This window comes from Emys orbicularis, chromosome 14 (assembly GCF_028017835.1).
Source record: "Emys orbicularis isolate rEmyOrb1 chromosome 14, rEmyOrb1.hap1, whole genome shotgun sequence".
Lineage (NCBI taxonomy): Eukaryota > Metazoa > Chordata > Testudines > Emydidae > Emys > Emys orbicularis.
This window is the reverse complement of record NC_088696.1, coordinates 18,987,293-19,009,950: the sequence shown is the minus strand read 5'-3', so window position 1 is coordinate 19,009,950 and position 22,658 is coordinate 18,987,293. Positions and strand designations below refer to the sequence as shown.

Here is a 22,658-nt window from a genome sequence, read left to right as displayed (position 1 = left end):
CAAAACAAGCCAATATTAACTCCTTTGTGCTAATGATTTTACTTTGGCTATCTGATATTTGTTTTATAATATTGATCAGAGGTAATAGATATCTTACAAAAACATACAGACACAAGACACTGCCCTGAAAAGCTGCTATCAATAGAAGCTTCAGGATTTTGGTGGGGGAGGATGGAGAAAGACCAGACACTTTGTAGGAGTCTTCTCCATAACTTGAGAATTAATCTAGTCCATTGAAAGCCATTTCTAAGTAGTTTGTTCAGCAGTTAGCTTCTGAAATACTGCAGTACTTTCAAGCTATCATACCATGATAGCTTTAGAAGCAGCACTTTACAGATACTTTGTTTAATTTGGCAATATGAGCAAAAGTAAGTACCTAGTGCCCTTATCAAAGCATCTTAAAACAAACCACCGCCTGTTATCTGTGATACAGTGCGTAACATGCATCTAGAAATTGAGTTTCTTCTTTCATATTTATTTTGCTTAAAGTAACTGCTTGTATGAAACAATAGATTACAAAGTAACATCTGGAAGGCATTAGTATTCATGACTAACTTATTACAGTTTTTCCATACATAAAAGATCAACTAATCCATTACACTTAAACTGAATAGATAGGTTCCTGATGAAGCACTAGTAATAGTATGTCCTCCATTAATGGCTGAAGGAAGAGGGGGAAAATAACCCTTATTTTTAAAATGTTTTCAACAAAAAACGTTTTGCCAATAAGAACAGTGTATTTGCTGTGGTAATTGCTCACAACTAAGAATAGCGGAGCTGCCCTAAAAAGAAACACTATTGGCCTAACTCTGCTGATGCTTCAGAAGAAGAAAATTCATAAAGTTTTACTACTACTACAAGCATTCATTTGGCACCCATCACCATGGTATTTAGGTGCTTTCATGTGGCTCCTGCTCTCCTCTAGACTCTCATGGTTTAACTTTACTGCTCTCAAGATGGTAAACAATTGAACAACCTATCACATCAAACCACAAAAATCATCAAAATGTCTAATTCAATTAATCTAACACTGAAAAGTCATGGAATCCATGGACTCCCTTAACAACAGTCCAAACAGAACTGATTTAGCAGGGTTGAACCATAAGTATTCATCCAGTTTTGGCTATAGCATGACAGAACCACCAACTGCAAAGTACTAACTTACAAATTTAATAAAGAAATTAAGTATACCTGACCAGCTTATTCTATTTTTCATTGAACGTTTCCACCCCAAAATCAGACTATTTTCTAACTGAAAAGATGCCAGAGAGCCCCCCCCCTCCTGTACCAGAGTCACAAAACCACTTCCTTTCAAAACAATTTCCATTTAAACCCAGCCCCACAGGCAGCAAATTGTGGAAACTAGTGAACCCACAATAAGAGACATAGGTGCTGGAACTAGGTGTGTTGGGGATGCTGCAGTACCCTCTGGCTTGAAGTGGTTTCCATCACGTACAGAGTTTTACAGTTTGGGTCAATGGCTCTCAGCACCCCCACTTTACAAATTGTTAAAGCACCCATGATAAGAGTCTATCAGATGCTAGATTGTTCTCCATCTTCTCTTCTCAATACTGAATTTCTCCAGTCCAGGAAACAGGAAGGTCCAGGATTGTTTGTCCCTTCTAAGATCAAAATATGACCGAGAGCAAACAACACCAAAGCCTCAACTTTTTCTCTCATTTTGTTAATTATGAAACCCTATATTTGGTGCAAAGGCTTCAGGAAATGAAAGGCAAGAAAAGGAGAGGGTTGTGGGTCAAACAACCCAATTCAAGTACTATTGTAAGTAGTCAGTCCTGTTGCCTTATATAAACATAGAAAAATGTGAGAAAGCAATTACCCTGAGCCTTAACAGCACCGGAACTAAGGGCTTGTCTTCATGACCATGCAGTGCCAGCCTACAGGGGTAGGAACTGCAGCACACACTGATGTACTGTTGTAACTGCCCTGTGTAGACCTTGCTAGCACAAACTAAAGGGGAACTAGTTCACATGAATGTAATCCTATAACGAACTATTAACCTTTTAGTTTCTGCTAGCAAGGGCAGTTACAGCACAATACTTCAGTGTGTGCTGCAGTTCATACCCCATAGTCTGCGGGGGAAATGTAGACAAGCCCTTAGTCTAAGCAAAAAAAGTTCTGCAAAGCTACTTATGATTTCTGACTGCTGCGCTGACTTTACTAAGGGCTGGTTTTTGATAACCATGCTCAAACACGATACTCTACAACTAGTCCCATTTAAGAAAATGGTTTAATGGGACTACTTGTAGAGTGAATTGTTCTACAGGAGTAAGGGTCAAAGAAGTTGATCCTTAGAAGTGTTCCAGCACACTCTGGAGTTGCCTCAATCACTTCATTATATGAAAAGCCTTAGGATAGGATCACTTCCTATGAGGAAAACTGTATTTACTGAACAAAGATGACTTATTTAAGGATATTTAGAAAGTTGTACAGATTACATGCAAACCTGAAGCTGCTCCATAGAAATTTAATTCATCATCATTTTATACTTTGACACAAACTCATATAGATCTGACAATCTGGGTTAAGATTATATTATGCAGGGAAAGTGACTTAATGCATAAGATTCTGATACCAAAGTCTCTATGGAATCAATTTAGTGTTATTAATTTGTGGAAAGTGATTATATGGATAGTGAGACAGTGTAGCCTTACTTTGTGATATATATCAAAGCAGAAAGTTCCAATTCTGAACACTGGGAATCATGGTAGAGTCTCTGAGGTAAGAAAGCATTTTAACAGGTTTACTATTTAGGTCAGTGGCTCTCAAACTTTTTCTTTCACATAGCAAACCTCTGAATGCGACCCCCCCTTATAAATTAAAAACACTTTTTAATATATTTAAGTGGACTTTTCTAGAAAGCATTGAAATTAATTTTCATAAATATAGATTAAATAGTTGTTTACATTATTTTTATGTGATTATACACATCTGAGTGAGCACTTCTATTGAAACGGTTGCTAAATCTCTAAGCCATATTTTTAGATAGACTGATTTTAGTTAGTGCATTCCCATGGCATGTTTTATAATAGACATGACCTTTAGAAGTCAGGCTCTCCTTTAATGAGTTTGGTTTTGTTATACCTTTTAGATCTTATTTCTATTACATAAAAGGATTAATAGACACGACTTTAGTCAGTAATACATTGAAACAATGAACTGAATATAAATTATCTTAATTCAGTTAGCCATTTAAAACTCTTCAGTGAGTGGCTGGAGAGCGATTTTATGTAATATATATGAACACTACAAGTATGGAAGATAGATGGCACACAGCAAGCCCTGAATATTAAAGTACCTACAAGACTAATAAGAGGAATGCCCTTCTTAGATGTTTGCAACAATAAGAGTAGCAGAGAAGAATCTGTCTCAACATACAAGTGCAACTCAATACCCACATAATTTTTTCCACAAATACATGTTTCTTCTGTGATTTCATTGTAATGCTGCTTAAGATTGTATCTTCCACATTCGCTTTAGACTGCACTGCATCCCAGTGAAAAATTACAAATATGATTTTTCTTTAAACAGTGTTATTTCTGATGTGTGTATGTACAAATTAAATAGCTATAGCTGCCAAATATTTCCATGTATAAATTATTCACTCTACTTTTGGATATTAAACAAAATTAAGTAACACTAATGTACCAGGAAAAGACTAAGCTCGATCCAGAATTCTCATTCCTTGTAACAGAGTTTATAGTGTCTGCTTACTTTGATATTATCACCTCCCCACTATTTCCCCTCTTTAAACAAAAAAAAAAAAAAAAAAAATCCAGTATCCAGGCCCTCTTGTTTCCAAGAGATATTTCTTATGGTTATCTAAATAAGAGTTCTGTACTCTGAAATAGCATGTATTCTTTTGAGTTCTAAAAATAAAAAGAGGAAAACATCATATCAGGACAATGCTGACCTCGGCACATATGTTGGCCAAAGGCCTCATGACAGTTGTGAAACATGAGCTTTTTCTTGTCAAGCTAATATAGAAATTCATGTCTCCATGCCACAACTCTTGTTTTGACAAGCAGACTTTCAAATGGTTTATAGGCTTACTCTATTTGAATAGCAATAGATTCACCAGTGAACTGTTGGAGCTTTGCCCAGGAAAGCAAGCCATGTTCTATGTAGGAAAGATAGGGACATGGTGATTAGGCCCTTCATCTCTTATGTTGAAAATTATGGAATTAGCAGAAAGATGTAATAGTGAAAAATTAAAACGAATGAGAAGTGTATTTTTACATATTACTTTTGAACATTACATTTACCGGCTTTGGTCCCTGAAGTCAGTAGAAAATTCTGTCATTGTAAGATGTAAGGATGGCTGTATTGATTCATAGTCATTACAATATATGAATAAACCAAAGCAGTCCAGTGCAAATATGAGCTGATTTTGATATAAAAGCAGCAAACACTATAGTTTCCACAGGCACCTCAAACTCATGATATAAAATTACTGCAACTGGCAAGTTCATAAATAGCGGTAATTGATAGGCTACTCTGTAATTTGGTTAGCTAAGATTTCAAACAATTATTTGAACTAAGTTTTTATGACAGGCCATATTTTAGAATAATCAATACAGTGTTTTATTGCTGTCCTCACATTCAGGACATAATCTGCTAGTTTCATTATGTTAATGAAGTATCTAAAATGGACTTCAACAGCTGACCAAGGTACTATTGGGTGACACAGAAGCCTGAGATTTCAGAGATTAAACCCCTTAAAATAGTAGTATGCATACCTCACAAGCATTCCTCATTTTTCATTACAAAAAAGCTCCTTGCTCCTCCTCAACATAGCGCTGCTCTCCTCATTAAGAACTAGGATTTAAAAAGAAAGTGTCACAAGCAGTAGAGATTTTAAAAAGCAAGTATTATTTAAACCCACATAAAAGCCACTCCAGTATTATGGAGGACATTGCACATTAATTTATAACATTTAAATCAAATTTTGAGCCCAGATTCTAACTATTTAAGAACAAAACAAAAATGAGAAGTGCACAGTCACCAGTGTATTACTATTTTGCAAGACCATAATCCCTCTCCCACAAAAAAACCCAATGCTTTGTGCTCATCTAATCCCTCTCCTTGCTTTCCTGCAGATAACTAAAATATCCTTGCTAGAGATGCTCAAATTCCTACAAACATAATTAATGGTATAACGAACAAAAGAGAATAAAAGATAAGTGTTGTAGAACAAGAGGCTCCCTAAACCTTCTTTGGCAAGACTCTTTTCCAGTGAGCTTCATTCCACGTTTCCCAGAAGTGTAATAGATTAAATCTTTGAGACTTCAATAAGTAGTGCCTTCTATTAATAGCTTCAGTAATACTGTTCCCTATTTTACACCATGGCATTAATTTGTTATCCTGTGCCCGCACAGTATGTGCACGAAGTTGCACCAATGTCAACTTTAAACAATATAAATATGAAGTTACACACACTGAGTTATGAGTGTTGGGGGATTCTTTTACATTTATTTCTATATTTACATAATTGTAATATATGTTTTTAGGAATTTAATACATTTTCTTTTTTGGGTGGACTTTGTTTACATGTCCTTTATAATTTTAATTTAACTTACTTTGAGATTAAACACAAGTTAAACATTGTTAATATTAAAAAGATAATGACTGATTTGTTTAGAGACCATTGCAATTTTCAGAGAAGCAGGAAAACAATATTTATTTCACAACAAAACATAGTGAGCTTTATAAAAAACTAAAGTCCCACTTTAGAAAAATAATTCTCATTTTCCATAATTAGCACAGAACCCCGTAAAGAATATGAAGGATTTGAAAGTACAGTACTTATTATAACAGCTGTTTGCTTACAAAAGCATACATGGAATTCAGCTGACATATCTAAGCAGCATGCATAACTTTTCTAGCTTAAGGTGTTAAGCTACTGCATAAAGTACTGGGTATGGAAAGACATACAGCAATCATTAAAATGTCACTTATATAAGTGCTAATGTGTTGGGGTAGGTTTGTTTAAGAGAGACTAAATATATTCCAGAGTTAAAAATCAGCATTCTTGAAAGTAGTCTTTTTTGTTTGCCCTCTGAAGAACTCTATAAATATTTACTATTATATTACAAAATATGAAGACAGCTACCTATATTAATTTGCAGAAGTAGCAGTTTGCTGTATCTGAAAGTAATAACAGTTTGGCAAAAATCTTACTAACATCACAAATAATGAAAACAGTTAATACATATATGGCAAATGAGTATATAACAAGGCTTTATCTACAGAAACAGATCTGATAGGATGGTTATACTCTGAAAAGTGATTACCAGTAAGTGGCATTATCTTACCCAACAGATCTGTTCCCTCTGCATATTCACACAGCTAACTTTAGTGACAAAACCAAATTTATACTGTTTTTTTATTCCTGTTAGTCTGTCAAAGTCAACAAGGCCATAAGAGAACATGCTCAATTCCATTCTTTTGGTTGGTTAACATAACTGCTTTTAAATTCCTATTAGTACATTTGTGCAAAATAACAAGATTGCCTAGTTGTAAATGAGGGCCAAACATGGCCTGTTGAAGATTTATACCTGTGGGACAACAGTAGTTATTGGGTTTTGTTTTTGTACTTTTGATCTTTCCAAAGAAAAGCCTTTGATCATTTGGTGTGCTAATTTAAACATCTAGTATGAACAATTCAAACAATTATATGTAATCTTAGCCCCATATCAAAACATATTGGGACAAAAAATTATAGCAAGAAATGGCACAATATCGGTGGAAAGAAAAATTAATTTAAATAAAACTATCAGGGGTCTCCTTAGGAGGAAATCTCTGCAAGGATACCCCCAACAAGGGTAATCTCTTGTCCTGTCGGGGTGGGGAGAAGTTTGCCCACTTGCAGAAAATCCATCCCCCACAATAGCCAATCCCAAGAGAATCTGTAGGTAGCCCAAGGGATCAGGAAGGAGGCCCTATGCCCCCACCCATTACCCCAGTGACACCTCCCCCCCGGAGCGGCTTCCTTCCCACACTCTGGCTCAGCTGATCCATTGGCACCATTATAAGGACACTCCTTGCTGTTGCAGCTCCCTGAGACCATGGCAGGGGCTAGACAGAAAAGGCAATACAACCAGAGTTTAAGTTCTGAAGGGCCACAGTGTGAACACTTCCTTTCCCCACCAACCACCCACTTCTCCCAGTCCCTCCAGCCACTATCCCTCCCAAAAGTGCAATCTTGGGCCCACAAAGAGAGGGCTTCATCAGACCCTGTTGGTGGAGGGGCACTGATAGTATCATGGAGGCGAACCACAAGCAGATCAAGGAAGGGATGATCTGTCCTCATGTTGCTTTTAAGCCTTCATTTCTGACTCCAGTTGTGTAACTTTAAGTTTTCCCCCAGTAGAAGCCACAAGATACTGCTGCTGCTATGTTACACCTTAAAAGATCAACTTTTAATAAATAGATTTAGTAATCTACCTAACAAGATGGGGTCTGTTGATTAGAGACAAGTGACTGTACCAAAGACTGAATATTCTGAAAGCTTAACATTATTATTTATCAGAGCTTGCTGAAAACTAAGATCTATAAGCACATAACTCCAATGTTACTAGGACCTAGGCATGCACACCAACAGAAGAGTAGGCCTGTATATCTAATTAGCCAAGTTTTGTGGTAGCTCTGTTAATGAATATTGGAATGTTAACAAGATTATTAATATTTCTTCGTAGCCTCCTTTATCTGATACCAGCTGACATATCAAGTACATTTTAAAAACAATGCTTTGTCAGCATTTAAGGCCAGGTCTACAATAGAAAATATTTGCTGATATAGCTATTCCAACAAACCCTCCTCGTGTAAGCACAGTTTATACAGGCAAAAACATGCTTCTGCCGCAACAGCTTATACCATTCCCCCCCAAATGAAATAAGCTATATTGGCAAAAGCACTTTTTTGCCAGTAAAACTGTGTCTACAGTAGGGCTTTGCCAGTATAAAAATGTCAGACACACACCACATCCCTGAAGTGACATTACGATACTGGCACAAGTTTCAAGTATACAGATCTGGCCTAAACTGTATTTTTAAATTGTTAAATAAAATTAGATTTTTCAAAAGTAACCTTTTAGCCACAAGGATTATTAGTTTTGCAGTAGCAACCAAAGAGTCCAATCACAACTGCATCCACCATACAAATGCATAGACAGGTTTCTTCTCAGGAAAACTTACAACATGACAAGACAAACACCAACAAATGATGGGAGGAAAGGGGATACAACATACAAGAAGAGTAATCCATTTATTTATTTTTAATTCCCCAACTACCCTTCAGTTTAGCCCTTATTAGTGCCTTTTCCCCCTTCCTCCCTCAGGCTACAGACCTTGAAGCAACCTTGTTCTATTTTTTCCCCCCTAGAGACCAGAGAAGGCTCCATGTCTGAAACATAACCTCTAATCTTATTTTCTATTTCTAGCACACATTTCACGAACCTTCTCACATTTTTTAAAATTAAATATTCTCTTCTGCTGTGGTTCCTACATCAGAATGCACTGAGTATTTTAGAATTTGTGAGCCTACACTCACAACTGAGGAAGATTTTATTTTAATTTTGAATTAAGTTTGAGTTTGAATATTTTATTCTATTTTTAGAATTAATTTGAAAGACTTCACTGCGAAGAGACCTTCCAGTATTATGGTTAGTATTCCACTTCAATAGTAAAGATAGTTTTACTTGTTTGAGTTTTTATCGAAAATACACCATTTAATACACAAACATTTAGAACTGCATATGTTGCATTTTGGTTTTGCAAAACAAAACAATTCCCAAAGTTTTAAATATAGTTAGTGCATATTTGTAGCCATTAATCTTATAGTCTTGTTAGTTGTAGGTTTTTCATTATGCAGTGGAATAATGATTCTCAATGGCAAATACTTATAGCAAGTCTTTATGCAAACCTGTTAAAGATCCTCTTTTTTACTCTTTTTTGGGCACTGATCATCTGCTTTAGTAGCATAGAATTTCTTGCCCTAATTGGATTAGGGTTCTTGGTTGGCCCCTGAATTGTGTGTCATCAACAGTAATTCTCTCTTGTACCTAATTTGAGCTGTGAAGGTATTAAAGGAATTTTTAGGGCCAAATCTTGTCTCCTGCTACTCAAACCCAAGTAATCTGGCTTGAGTGCTCCCTGGGGAAGGAATCCTCCCTCCGAAGGTTACAGAAACACCAAAAGAGCTGTTCCCATTATTTATGTAGCCTCAAGGCTGTCGTGGTGTCTGCTGCAGCCCTGCCCTCCACTCACAACACGGTGGTAGGTTTATATTTGGAGGGTTTACATTGTTGCAGGTTCACCAACCATATGCCAACCCTCTGCCTCACACCCTGCAGTGTGCTGTGAATGAAGACCCATATAGCACAGCGCTACAGGGAATTTGTGCAGCTCCCTACTGCTACATTGTGGAGTAGGGACAATGATTTCTCCATTATGCATGAATGCCTACCCACTGGGTCGGTCCAAAGTAAGTGACTGGCACAATAATCTCATACATTGATTGTGCAATACAAGTGACTTCCACTGTACTCATTTTAAATTAAATGGGTTCAGAAACTATGCATTAATTATCTTGATGCACTCCTAGTGTTCCCATCATCCTTGTACCCAGACATTCAAAACTACACCAGTTTACATCTGCACTATTTGTTGTTAGTTAAAATAGTGGTCAGTATAGAAGCTTGCTTACAATCAAATTGTCCCTACTAGCTCACAAGGTTGCTTAACTGGACTTGTTTTAGACATAGCTGAATGAGATGATTTGACCACAGAAGCAAAACCAGGAAAGGGGGATAAGAACATAAGAATGGCCATACTAGGTCAGACCAAAGGTCCATCCAGCCCAGTATCCTGTCTACCGACAGTGACCAATGCCAGGTTCCCCAGAGGGAGTGAACCTAACAGGTAATGATCAAGTGATCTCTCTCCTGCCATCCATCTCCACCCTCTGACAAACAGAGGCTAGGGACACCATTCCTTACTCATCCTGGCTAATAGCCATTAATGGACTTAACCTCCATGAATTTATCTAGTTCTCTTTTAAACCCTGTTATTGTCCTACCCTTCACAACCTCCTCAGGCAAGGAGTTCCACAGGGATTGTTTGACTCCCAATTCAAATACCAAGACACGAAGAGTTTAGCAAAAAATGTTTAAAGTTTACATAGTATATTTTACAATAATCTATATTCACAGCTCTCATGTCTCAATAAATACCACTGATGTTTGTTCCATGCTCTCTGTCTACAATTTCATGCTTCCATCCCATTTTGGGCATGGCATCCTAGGTCAATATAGCTGTGACTTTTAAAACTGCTATTTCAGCTTTCATTCTCCATCTAAGACAGGAGAAAACCTTAGGATATCAGTTTTTTAGAAAACCAAACAGCTTAAGTTTAGAACTTAACTGAAAATCTGGTAGGTAAAATTTATTTTTAGTTCGTTGCTTTCTGAACTAAAGATTTGGGACAAAATTTGAGAAGGGTGAAATTTCTTTATAAAAGCAGTAGCTAGAGTGGGAGAACGGCCTCCAGCAGTGAAAGGTAAGGAGACCAAGGCTGGAAGAGTAAATAGAGCAAACAGGCTGAAGAGTTTAGGTGAATATAATTTAAATTGGAGAGGAATGAGTCCATGAGGCATTTTGAATAAAACACAGCAGCATCCCTGAGTTGGATTTAGAAATGGACTGGAAACCAGTAACAAAAAAGATGTTAATATTTTGTTTCTGCATTTTTAAATATAGCATTGTCAATCTCAAGCGTTCAAATATTATAAGTCAGTCCCCAATATATCACGAGATTTTAAACATAATATATTTGGAGTTTTTTCTATTTGCCTTCTGGTTTTTGAGTCTTTGGGGTCCACACTTGTAGCTTTTCTTCCCTGCAGCCAGGACGACTAGAAACTTTTTAAAAAAAATAAAAAGCTGAGATTCTCATATAATCAATGCCTGCAAGAGCTGAGGCTTTAAGAAAAAACACCAAATATGTCTAGACTCATGATAAAATTATGATGGTTTTTAATCAAGTTAATAAAATCATTTGCCAAATGAAAAAAAGATTTTAGGGGAGGAAATCTTTAGACTTCTAAAGAGGGGACTATAGTGTTTAAAATGCAAAACAAACAAAACTCCCATTTTCCAGTGGTCCTTCAATAACTGCTCTAAAAAAATGTCTCAAGTTACATCGTGTTGTCGCACCATCCTAGTCTCCAACAAATTGCTCAATTAACAAAAACTAATACAAAATTACTTGTCAAGAGCAGCTCTTAATTATTGAAAAATGGTTTCATATTATTCCAAGTTTTTATATGAAAGTACAGAAATTAGAAGAATAATTTCTGAAGTCCTGCTTGAAACATCCAAACATGTTTTCACTCCAGATCATCCCAGACTTAAATGAACTAAGTTTATATAGTTTCTAAGTTGCGTAACAATTATTTATCTCATTTGTTGTAAAAAATGAGTTCCCAGGTATAATACCACAATTTTCTATACCAATAACTTGCTGTAGCTCTTTAAATTGTATTTGAGTTCTTTTCTACATACACTGTATGGCAGGTTTAAGTGATTTCACAGAAATATTGTGCATCTCTGCATATCCCATATTGGGGAATGTATCTCATACTCCTTTGTTTTAAGTGTTATGATTAATGGAGCCAGACTTTCTTGGCAAGTAAGTAGAGAACAAAATATGGGCTGGAAGATTAAAAGCTGGATTCTGAGGCATGAGATGAACTAAGCCTTCAATAATGTGAGGTGTATGCCTATAATTACACAATAGTTAAAAATAGTTTAAGAGGCTGCTGGTATGACTTAACTGTTACTACATTATACCTGCATGTGAGAAAACCTAGATTCAAAGCTACTCACTCAAAGCAAGAAGAAAAATAATGGGAATAATGATGGTGGAGAAATGCTCTACCTTTATGGGGAAGATATCTATCTACTACTGTACATTGTTTGAAACATTTCCTAGTGACTGACTGGCAATGCATTCCCTGAAGCGTTAGCTGGATACGTTGGTCTTCTATTAGGGTAGTGACATGAGAAAAGGGGGAGACAGAGTGAGCAACCAAAACAATGACCCGTTTAAAATGCTACGTTTTTGCTTCATAGTGCTAAATTCCCTAGGTATACCATGCTGGGATAGGTAGGGTTGCCAGGTGTCCGGTTTTCGGCCGGAACTCGTGGTCAAAAAGGGACCCTGGCGGCTCCGGTCAGCACTACCAACCGGGCTGTTAAAAGTCTGGTTGGCAGTGCTGTGGGGCTAAGGCAGGCTAGTCTTTACCTGTCCTGGCACTGCGCTGCACCCTGGAAGTGGCCAGCAGGTCCAGCTCTAGGCGGGGGGGCCATGGGGCTCCGCGTACTGCCCCCATTCTGAGCACCGGCTCCGCACTCCCATTGGCAGGGAACTGCAGCCAATGGGAGCTGGGGGGGGCAGTGCCTGTGGGCAAGAACAGCATGTGGCACCTCCTGGCCCCCCTGCCTAGGAGCCAGACCTGCTGACCGCTTCTGGGGTGCAGCACGGTGCCAGAACAAGCAGGGAGCCTGCCTTAGCCCGCTGTGCCGCTGACTGGGAGCCGTCCGCGGTAAGCCCATGCCCCAACTCCAAGCCCCAATCCCCTCCCCCAGCTCTGAGCCCCCTCTAAACCTGGAGCCCCCTCCTGCACCCCAAACCCCTCATTTCTGGCCCCACCCCAGAGCCCGCACCACCAGTTAGAGCCCTCACCCCCTCCCACACCCAATCCCCTGCCTCAGCCCAGTGAAAGTGAGTGAAGGTAGGGGAGAGCAAGCCACCGAGGGAGGGGGAATGTAGTGAACACGCCTTGGGGAAGGGAAGGGAAGGGCCTCGGGGAAGCGGTGGGGCTAGAGTGGTCGGTTTTGTGTGATCAAAAAGTTGGCAACCTTAGGGATAGGGTGGGACACAACACTTTGTGTCTTAGTTTTGGCTAAAAATAAAGAATTGAAACAAAGCATTCTCTTAAATCAAAGTAGTGCTTGCAAATATTGATGTACAACAATGTTCATACAATTCTGAAATATCAAGCAATGGGAAGAATATTCTTGCTCTGCTTTCAGTTCAAGAGCACAGTTACTAAACACACCAAAAAGGATGGCTTTTTGAAAATTTTCAACAAAGGAGTGGTCAATTTTAGAACTTAGATACTTGGAATTTTGTAAATATGATCTGGATAATTAGATTTTGAAGGTCACATTTGCAAGCAAAATAGATGTTATCACTTTAGTATACAACATCCTCAAAAAGATTTTTAAAAAATAAAAGTGCATCTCCCAGTAGTGATAAATGGCTCATTCCATTCCCCAAGACATCCTAGCCAATGTAATGCCTCAGTGTCCAGTCAGCTAACAATAGTTTCAACAATCTCAAATGCTTTATTGAACGTTTTTGTTTGTTTGTTTTAAAGGAAGCAGTCAGAATTTTTAAATGTGAAATTAGGCCTTTCAATCTCTTCCTGCCCCAACGCTCCTGAGCATCTGCCACTTTCAATCCCTTTCAATATCAGTAGAAACTTGGCACAGTTGCTACCATACTACAGCCGAATTGATGTTAATGAAAATTTCTTCATTGCCCCAGTATCACTCTGTAACCTGCTCCATAGGTTCTCTTCTCCCACCCTTATGGAAGCGCAGCATGCTTACTCCAGGAAGTAAGAAACCACAAATGAAGTTTCTGTTTCCTTCATCATAACATTGAGCACTACTCACCAGGCCACAGAGCTAGCTAATTTTATTTATTTCTAAAATGTTCTAAAGAACACTGCTTTGAGAGACAATATATGCCTTCTTTATCAAGTGTCCTATTTATAGATGCTTTGAATTAAATGCATTAAACTTAGCAAGAAAAAACAGCTAGTAAATAGAATCTGCACAGCTAAGGGAAGGAATAACTAATTAAACCAGCTGCAAGAGAGTCAAAATTGGTTTCTGTCTCTTAAATGTAGTTGAGATGTCCCTGCACTGGACTGTACTACATAAGTCACACTCATCCCAAGTTCATGAACTTTTTTCCATTTCAACCTATCAGTTTTTTCAAATTTAACTTGGCCTCTATAACAGTAGTAAAATATTTGAATATATATAAATAAATGTTCCCTTCTCTATACATCTGACTATTACATAGAGCAAGACACTCTGGCAATGACACCCCAAGCAACTGTGTATGCTTACAGACCCTAATCCGCCCCTGTGCAGAGCATGTTTCTCCCAATGACTACACTCACTGTATTCAAATACTTTACCTTCTCTTTTGCTGGAATATAGGTGAAAGTGCTAGTGACAAAACAGCAACATAGACACAATTCATTGGCTTTGGCAGTACAGGAGCTTGGGCAGGAGGGAAAGCTCTTGCTAGTGGCAACAGATTGTGTTTGCTACTTCTGCCACTGGCATTTTCACCTACATTCCAGCTGAGAGAAGATAAAATATTTGAAGCAGGAAGTTAAAGAATGGCTTTTTCCACCTATATCCCAAAAGAAGCCGAGTGAAACAATTTCTTATGCAACAATTGCATTCTGCGGCTGCTTGAAGACAAATCATGCAGTGGGATTCTGCCACAGAATTAAAAGGTCTGGGAAAACATGAGTTCCCTGCCACTAGAAATTAAATTCAGCCTCCTATTTTCACTTTACTTATTAAAACTAACTCCTCTGTTGCTCTTTTTCCCCACAGACAGAGAGAAAACAAACAAACAACAACAGGCAAGCACTGATTCCCCTGCTTATGTTTCTAATGTAAAATGTACCATGCCTACACTTTGACTGTGTTCCAGCATCATTGATGTCACCTTTGTAGAAATAGTGTAACTGCTGCTGCACAACCAAACAAGGTAGCACATTTATGTGGTGTAAAATTTGTGGCTTTTAAAGACTTTTCAACAATAGTAGCAGAATTTAAATCTCCCAGCTCCTGTATTTAGATGTTTAGAAACAGACAATGGAAGAAAATCCCAAACAGATTATTGTGTCTCATTCATTTATAGAATTATTTTAATAGCAGCAATTTGGAATTAATGGGAGTAACTGTGATCAAAATGGGAATATCAGTGATCAAAATGTTTTGGTATGACAGACCAAGAGCTTCTTTCACTCTACCACACAAACACCCTGGTTGTGCGGGAGACGAAAGAGTGCTCCTTGGATGCAGGGAAGGAAAAAGAATGAAGAAAAAAATATCATTAACCTCCATACCAAAACCCGTATAAAATAGAGGGAAATCCTCCTACAACTTCAAGTTGGTAAATTTTGCTTTGCATTTCCCAGCTAGTGTTCCAGTCCCCACTCTATCTGATTAACATACAGAAGGAGAAGCAAACATCAACAGAAAGGGTCACCAGCAGAACAGAAACCAGCAGTGTGGGAGATACATGAGGAGCCCTGGACCCAATAGCAGAAGAGGTGATTGATTCGGAGATCTGGGATTAAAATTGGGAGGAAACCTGAAAAATCTTCCAGTGTTCATTAAAATGAGAGGCAGAGAAAGGAAGAGGAAGTGCAAGTGGAAAGAAAAGAGGGGCATAGGAAAATGAGGGTGACTGGATTCAGCAAAAGAAGGGAGAAAGAAGATTGTGGATTTGGCAAGTAAAGTGAATGACAGCAGGGTTTTTTTCTATCCAACTCCCCAACTAAAGACAATATTTCAAGTGAAGTCTAGGTCTCTTCTCTAAAAGAAGAATTATATCTGCCTGTTTGAGAAGCAACTCATCTGGATGGGCTGGTAATAGGAGAATTTTAGAGAACAAATCAATTGTTAAAAATTTAAGCCACTGGCCTCCAGCCCTTTCTGCAAATAATCAATACAATTAGATTTAAAATTAAAATAATATTTCTAGATCCTGTACTATAACAACACTGATTGAAAGTTCCACTGCATATTGAACTGTGGCTATGTACAGGTCATTAAATCATTTAACTGGCAGTCACTAGTAAAATGTATAGCTAGTTGGTCTGATCTAATGTGTTTCTTGTGTCTGGAAAAGAAATTCTTCCACTGACTTGTCTTGATGCCTTTCACATTGTTGGCCTTTCTTTGCCTCCAGAATTGAAGTATGTAGATTCCATTTAAGTGCACATTCCTTTGTCCACATCTTGGACAAAACAGAGCATTTTTATTGGTAAGAAGTGTTACTTATCTACCTCTAACGAAAAAGTGTTTTAATAGTGTGAGAAAATAAAGTCTATACTATTAAAGTTCCTGGAAAATAGTGGTTCCAGATCGACAGACAGCCTCCTAATCTATCTAGATTTTTATACCACACCTAGCATTGTACCCTGAAGGGCTTTGCCACAATTTATCTCTGTTTTAAACTTCTCAAATGTTAAATGAAGGAAGGGTAAAGGATTCTTTACCAGTGTAATCTTCTAGGGTCATCATAGAATAAAATGTTAACTATTGTTACAGGGCTGGGGGGACTCCGTCCAGTGTGAGGCAAGTGTGCCCCGTCTCCCTTAGGGTGGAGGTGCGGAGCGTACGTAACCTGCGTCTATGCCTCCATACCCAGAGTCAATATACTCGCCCCTCTTAGTAGGGCAATGTGACCCAATGGCCAGAGTTAATAGATTTGCCCCAGTCAGCAGGGCAGTAAGGCCTACCAGCCAAAGTCAACGGATTCGCCCCAGTCAGCAGGGTAATTAGGCTCAGTGGCTAGTCAATAGATTCACCCCTGTTAGCAGGGCAGTAAGGCCTGGTGGCCAAAGTCAATGTATTCGCCTGTTGGCCTAGTGGCCAAAGTCGATATGTTTGTCCCAGTCCGCAGGGCAGTAAGGCCTAGTGGCCAAAGTCAATATCTTTTCTCCTGTCCGTGAAGCAGTAAGCGCTAGTGGCCGCCACGCACAAAAAGGGGGGGGGGGAACGGCACTGGCCTGGGTAGGGGAGCCTGGGTCCTCCCTCTCCACTGGGCCCCAGCCCAGGTAGTGGCAGGAGCACATGCCACTGAGTTAGCGGGGGGGCGGTCCGACCAAAACATGCTGCCTCAAAATTCCAGTCCACTAATGGGGCCACTATCTAATTCCCATGGGCTGCTTCCTACTGTGGTTCCCACTGCTGCGGTCTGGGAGTCTCTGCTGTCTCCGGGTTCCCTGGTCTGCACTGTCCCCAGCAACTCTGGACTCTGCGGGGTCTCTGTGGGTACCCTGGCATTTGCCTGAGTTGCAGTATTTCTAGCTCCCATGTCCTTGGGCTTCGGCTGATCCTTGGCTGGAGCCTGCGGCGTGTGTCCTTCCTCTCCAGTGGTCAGCCCCAAATGAGCTGAGCTGCTCCCTTTTATACTAGTGCATTTGGAGCATGCCCAGTAGAGATGAGGGGACATAGCTTCCTCAGCCCACAATCTAGGGAAAACCCTTCCCCGTCCAGTGCGGGGCGAGTGTGCCCCATCACAACTAGGAATTGGCTATTTAGATACATTTTCTTCCCATAGCATTCATACAAAGTCAGCTTCAACATCTCAGTAGATTTTGAAGAAAAAATGGATTTGAGAACTCAAAAAAACTTGGAGAGGGAGCAAGCGTTTTGTATAAAGGTCGGTAGGCAGGCACTTCTGCCACAGGCTTCCAACTGACCATTCTAGTCTGCCTCCAGTGAACACCGAGGCAACAGAATCCATCTGGAAGAACTGGTGGAGATCAGTTTGAGAAAGAACTGCTTTTCATAATTAAAAAACAAAGAACCAGTCTTCCCATGCTACAAACTACAAGGCACCAGTGTCTGAATATTAAATATAAGGAGGGCAGTTCTTACCTAAGGAGAAGGTCTCTGAAATACTATTATTTCTATTTACAGAATTGCTAAAATGGGCATCCATCTATACTCTAAGGCCTAGTCTACACTAGGAGTTTATGTCGAATTTAGCGCCGTTACATCGAATTAACTCTGCACCCGTCCACACCACGAAGCTATTTAGTTCGACATAGAGCTCTCTTAAATTTGACTTCTGTACTCCTCCCCAACGAGGGGAGTAGCGCTAAATTCAACATGGCCATGTCGAATTAGGCTAGGTGTGGATGGAAATCGACGGTAATAGCTCCGGGAGCTATCCCACAGTGCACCACTCTGTTGACGCTCTGGACAGCAGTCCAAGCTCGGATGCTCTGACCAGCCACACAGGAAAAGCCCCGGGAAAATTTGAATTCCTTTTTCTGTCTGGGCAGTTTGAATCTCATTTCCTGTTTGGACATTGTGGCGAGCTCAGCAGCACTGGCAACGATGCAGAGCTCTCCAGCAGAGATGGCCATGCACTCTCAGAATAGAAAGAGGGCCCCAGCATGGACTGATCGGGAAGTCTTGGATCTGATCGCTGTGTGGGGCGATGAGTCCGTGCTTTCCGAGCTGCGATCGAAAAGACGGAATGCAAAGATCTACGAGAAGATCTCTAAAGCCATGGCAGAGAGAGGATACAGCCGGGATGCAACGCAGTGCCGCGTGAAAATCAAGGAGCTGAGACAAGGCTACCAGAAGACCAAACAGGCAAACGGACGCTCCGGATCCCAGCCCCAGACATCCCGTTTCTACGAGGCACTGCATTCCATCCTAGGTGCGGCCGCCACCACTACCCCACCACTGACCGTGGACTCTGAGGATGGGATATTGTCGACGGCCGGTTCCTCGGACCTGTTAGCGGACGGGGAAGATGAGGAAAAGAGATGAGGAGGACGAGGCAGTCGACAGCACTTACAACGCTGATTTCCCCGACAGCCAGGATCTCTTCATCACCCTTACAGAGATCCCCTACCAACCGTCCCCAGGCGTTAACCCGGACACAGAATCAGGGGAAGGATCAGTCAGTAAGTGTTTTAAACATGTAAACATTTATTTTTAACAGAACAGGAATATTAACAATATTAACAATGGGTTTTTCATGATTACTTTGCCCTAGGCGCTTAACGTTTCAGTCCTTGGCAGTGCAACTACTGAAAAAAAATCTAACAATGTCCGGTTTAGCCTGATTGTTTTGCCCTAGGCGCTCTACTGTTTAGTCCCTGCCAGTGCAGCTACAGTAAAATCCGGTCTATATGTCCGGGGATAGAGCAGAAATCCTCCTGGGACATCTCCACGAAGCTCTCCTGGAGGTAATTGGAAAGCCTTTGCATCAGGTTCCTGGGGAGAGCGGCCTTATTGGGTCCTCCGTGGTAGGAAACGTTTCCGCGCCAGGAGACAATCAAGTACTCGGGTATCATTGCCTTGCAGAGCATGGCGGCATACGGCCCTGGTCTTTGCAGGCTTTCCCGAAGCATCTGTTCTTTCTCCGTCTCTGAAATCCTCATCAGAGTGATGTCGCTCATGGTGACCTGCTTTGAATTAGGTAGGGGAATGTTAGTATTGGGACTGCTTGCCTGTTCCTTTACAGAACTGTAACCGGCGGTTTAGAGCCACGCGGTGGAGGCGGGAGAGGAGCAGCATACAGGGATCTTTCCCTGGGACAGCCGCGAGGGGGTGGGACAGGGGCAGAGATCATGCTTGCCGGATTGCTAGCAGCAGGGACTGGCATTGCTTTGAACGTGAAAGGAGGCCAGTGCTATTATTAAAGTTTTAAGCAGCCACAAGTCTACGGCTTACCATGTCAGCCTGTTACCCAAATTCCGCTGTCCTGTCCCGCTTGTCTGATCTGCACTGCAAGACCCCAGGCACTGAATGCGAAGGCCGAAAATTCGACCTTGTCCTGAGTGCGCATGTGATAGGTGCTGTGCATGGTCTTGTTCACAGAGAAAGACTATGTTCTTTGTTCACCCAAAAATTTATCTTTCTGAGGAATTCACTCCCTTTTTCCCATCCCACAGCTGCGACTGTCTCCCGACCTACCCTGGCATCACACTCCCAGAGGCTAGCGCAGATTAGGCGTAGGAAGAAGAGGACACGGGAGGACATGTTCTCGGAACTTATGGGCTGCTCCCGAGCCCAGGCAGCCCAGCAGACCCAGTGGAGGGAGAACTTGTCCCAAATGCATCGATCACACATGGAACGGGAGGAGAGGTGGCGGCAGGAAGACCAGCAGGCGACTCAAACGCTGCTTGGACTAATGAGGGAGCAAACGGACACGCTCCGGCGCCTTGTGGATGTTCTGCAGGACCGGAGGCAGGAGGACAGAGCCCCACTGCAGTCTCTCTCTAACCGCCCTCCCCCGCCACAAAGTCCCATACCCCCCTCACCCAAAGTCCCAAGAAGGAGGGGCGGCAGAGTCCGTGAAAACTCTCACTCCACCCCTGCAGACTGCTCAAGTACCAGAAGGCTCTCATTCCCCAAAATTTGATAAGTCCTTCCCTTCCCGCCTCACCCAAGCCCCCGTCCCAGTTTCATCCCCCAGTTTCATGTGTAGTTGCTAATAAAAAATACGTTTCTGTTAATTACTGTTTCCATCATGTTCTTTTAGAGGAGAGTCTGTTTGAAGGGGGGGAAGGGGGTTAGTAATTGGACAGGACAGTCACCTTTACCAGGGTACAGACGCGGGGGCAGGTTCAGCAGCAAGGCACACACACATTGCATTCACTAGTTACCCTGGTCAGTCTGGGAGGTGGTTTTCATGTTCTGTGTGGGGAGGGGGGTGGGAGGGCTATGTGACTTTGTGGCGGGGGAGGGTGGTTAGAGATCTTATGCAGCGGTCCTTATCCTGGATCACAGAGCCACGCAGCAGGGGATCTGTAACCGTCCTCCCCCTGCCACAAAGTCACATAGCCCCCACACACAGAGTCCCGAACAGGAGGGGTGGCAGGCTCCGTTGAAACAACCAGTCCACCAGTGCGGAGCCTGTCATTCCTGGAGTTTAGAAGCGTCCTTTGCATCACTACACTACACCCGCTCCCCACCACAGTCTGCGTCCCAGGTTCAACACTTTTCTTTATTACTGTTTTCGCGGTAAACGGTGTTCATTAACAAATTTCAAGTGATTTTATTTTTAAACGTGTGTTGGAAGGGGGGGAACGGGGTATGTAACTGGAGAGGATAGTGAACATTTACTGGGTAAAGAAACGGGGGCAGGTTCAGCTTCTCTGTAAACAAACTTAATAGTCACAGGTTTCCCTGCTCACTCAGGAACCTAGCTTTCAAAGCCTCCCGGATGCACAGCGCGTCCCGCTGGGCTCTTCTAATTGCACGGCTGTCTGGCTGGGCGTAATCAGCAGCCAGGCTATTTGTCTCAACCTCCCACCCCGCCATAAAGGTCTCCCCCTTGCTCTCACACAGATTGTGGAGCACACAGCAAGCTGCAATAACAATGGGGATATTGGTTTCGCTGAGATCAGAGCGAGTCAGTAAGGTTCTCCATCTCCCCTTGAGACGTCCAAAAGCACACTCCACCACCATTCTGCACTTGCTCAGCCGGTAGTTGAAGAGTTCTTTTTCAGTGTCCAGGGCGCCTGTATAGGGCTTCATGAGCCAGGGCATTAGCGGGTAGGCTGGGTCCCCGAGGATGACTATAGGCATCTCCACATCCCCAAGAGTTATTTTGTGGTCCGGGAAGTAAATACCTTCCTGCAGCCGTCTAAACAGACCAGAGTTCCTGAAAACACGAGCGTCATGAACCTTGCCCGGCCATCCGACGTTGATGTTTGTAAAACGTCCCCTATGGTCCACCAGTGCTTGCAGCACCATTGAAAAGTAGCCCTTTCGGTTAATGTACTGGCTGGCCTGGTGGTCCGGTCCCAGGATAGGGATGTGAATTCCATCTATAGCCCCACCGCAGTTTGGGAATCCCATCGCGGCGAAGCCATCTATGATGACCTCCACGTTTCCCAGGGTCACTGCCTTTGAGAGCAGTAGCTCTACGATTGCGTTGGCTACTTGCATCACAACAACCCCCACGGTAGATTTGCCCACGCCAAAGTGGTTCGCGACTGACCGGTAGCTGTCCGGCATTGCAAGCTTCCAGAGGGCTATGGCCACTCGCTTCTGGACACTCAGGGCTGCTCGCATCCGGGTGTCCTTGCGCTTCAGGGCAGGGGACAGCAACTCACAAAGTTCCAGGAAAGTCCCCTTCCGCATGCAAAAGTTTCGCAGCCACTGTGATTCATCCCAGACCTGCAGCACTATGCGGTCCCACCAGTCCGTGCTTGTTTCCCGGGCCCAGAATCGCCGTTCCACAACATCAACATGACCCATTCCCACCATGATGTCCTCGGCGCGGGGTCCCGTGCTTTGTGACAGGTCTGTGCCACTCTCAGACTTCAGGTCCTCACCACGCTGCCGTAGCCTCCTCGCCCGATTTCTCAGCATCTGCCTCTGGGAAAGGTGGATGATAAGGTGCGAGGCGTTGATAACGGCCATAACTGCAGCGATGGTCGCAGCGGGCTCCATGCTCGCAGTGCTGTGGCGTCCGCGCTGTCACTGACCAGAAAAGTGCGCGAACTGATTTCCCGCCGGCGCTTTCAGGGAGGGAGGGCGGGAGTGACGGTTGGATGACGACAGTTACCCAAAACCACCCTCGACACATTTTTTTCCCCAGAAGGCATTGGGGGCTCGACCCAGAATTCCAATGGGCAGCGGGGACTGCGGGAACTATGGGATAGCTGCCCACAGTGCACCGCTTCCAATGTTGACGCTTGCCCCGTTAGTGTGGACTCACAAAGTCGAATTACTGTCCTTAGTGTGGACACACACGTTCGACTTTGTAATATCGAT

The 22,658-nt window shown here is 42.0% G+C and overlaps 1 protein-coding gene across 1 annotated transcript in view; it reads right to left on the bottom strand.

Annotated features, from left to right (window-relative positions):
• The window catches only part of GARRE1 (granule associated Rac and RHOG effector 1), a 101,803-nt gene that overhangs the window by 67,671 nt on the left and 11,474 nt on the right, over positions 1–22,658 (bottom strand). Inside the window, exon 2 of the mRNA XM_065416441.1 lies at positions 4,761–4,839. The gene's annotated coding sequence lies outside the window, so the exon portion shown is untranslated. The remainder of the gene's footprint in view (positions 1–4,760; positions 4,840–22,658) is intronic.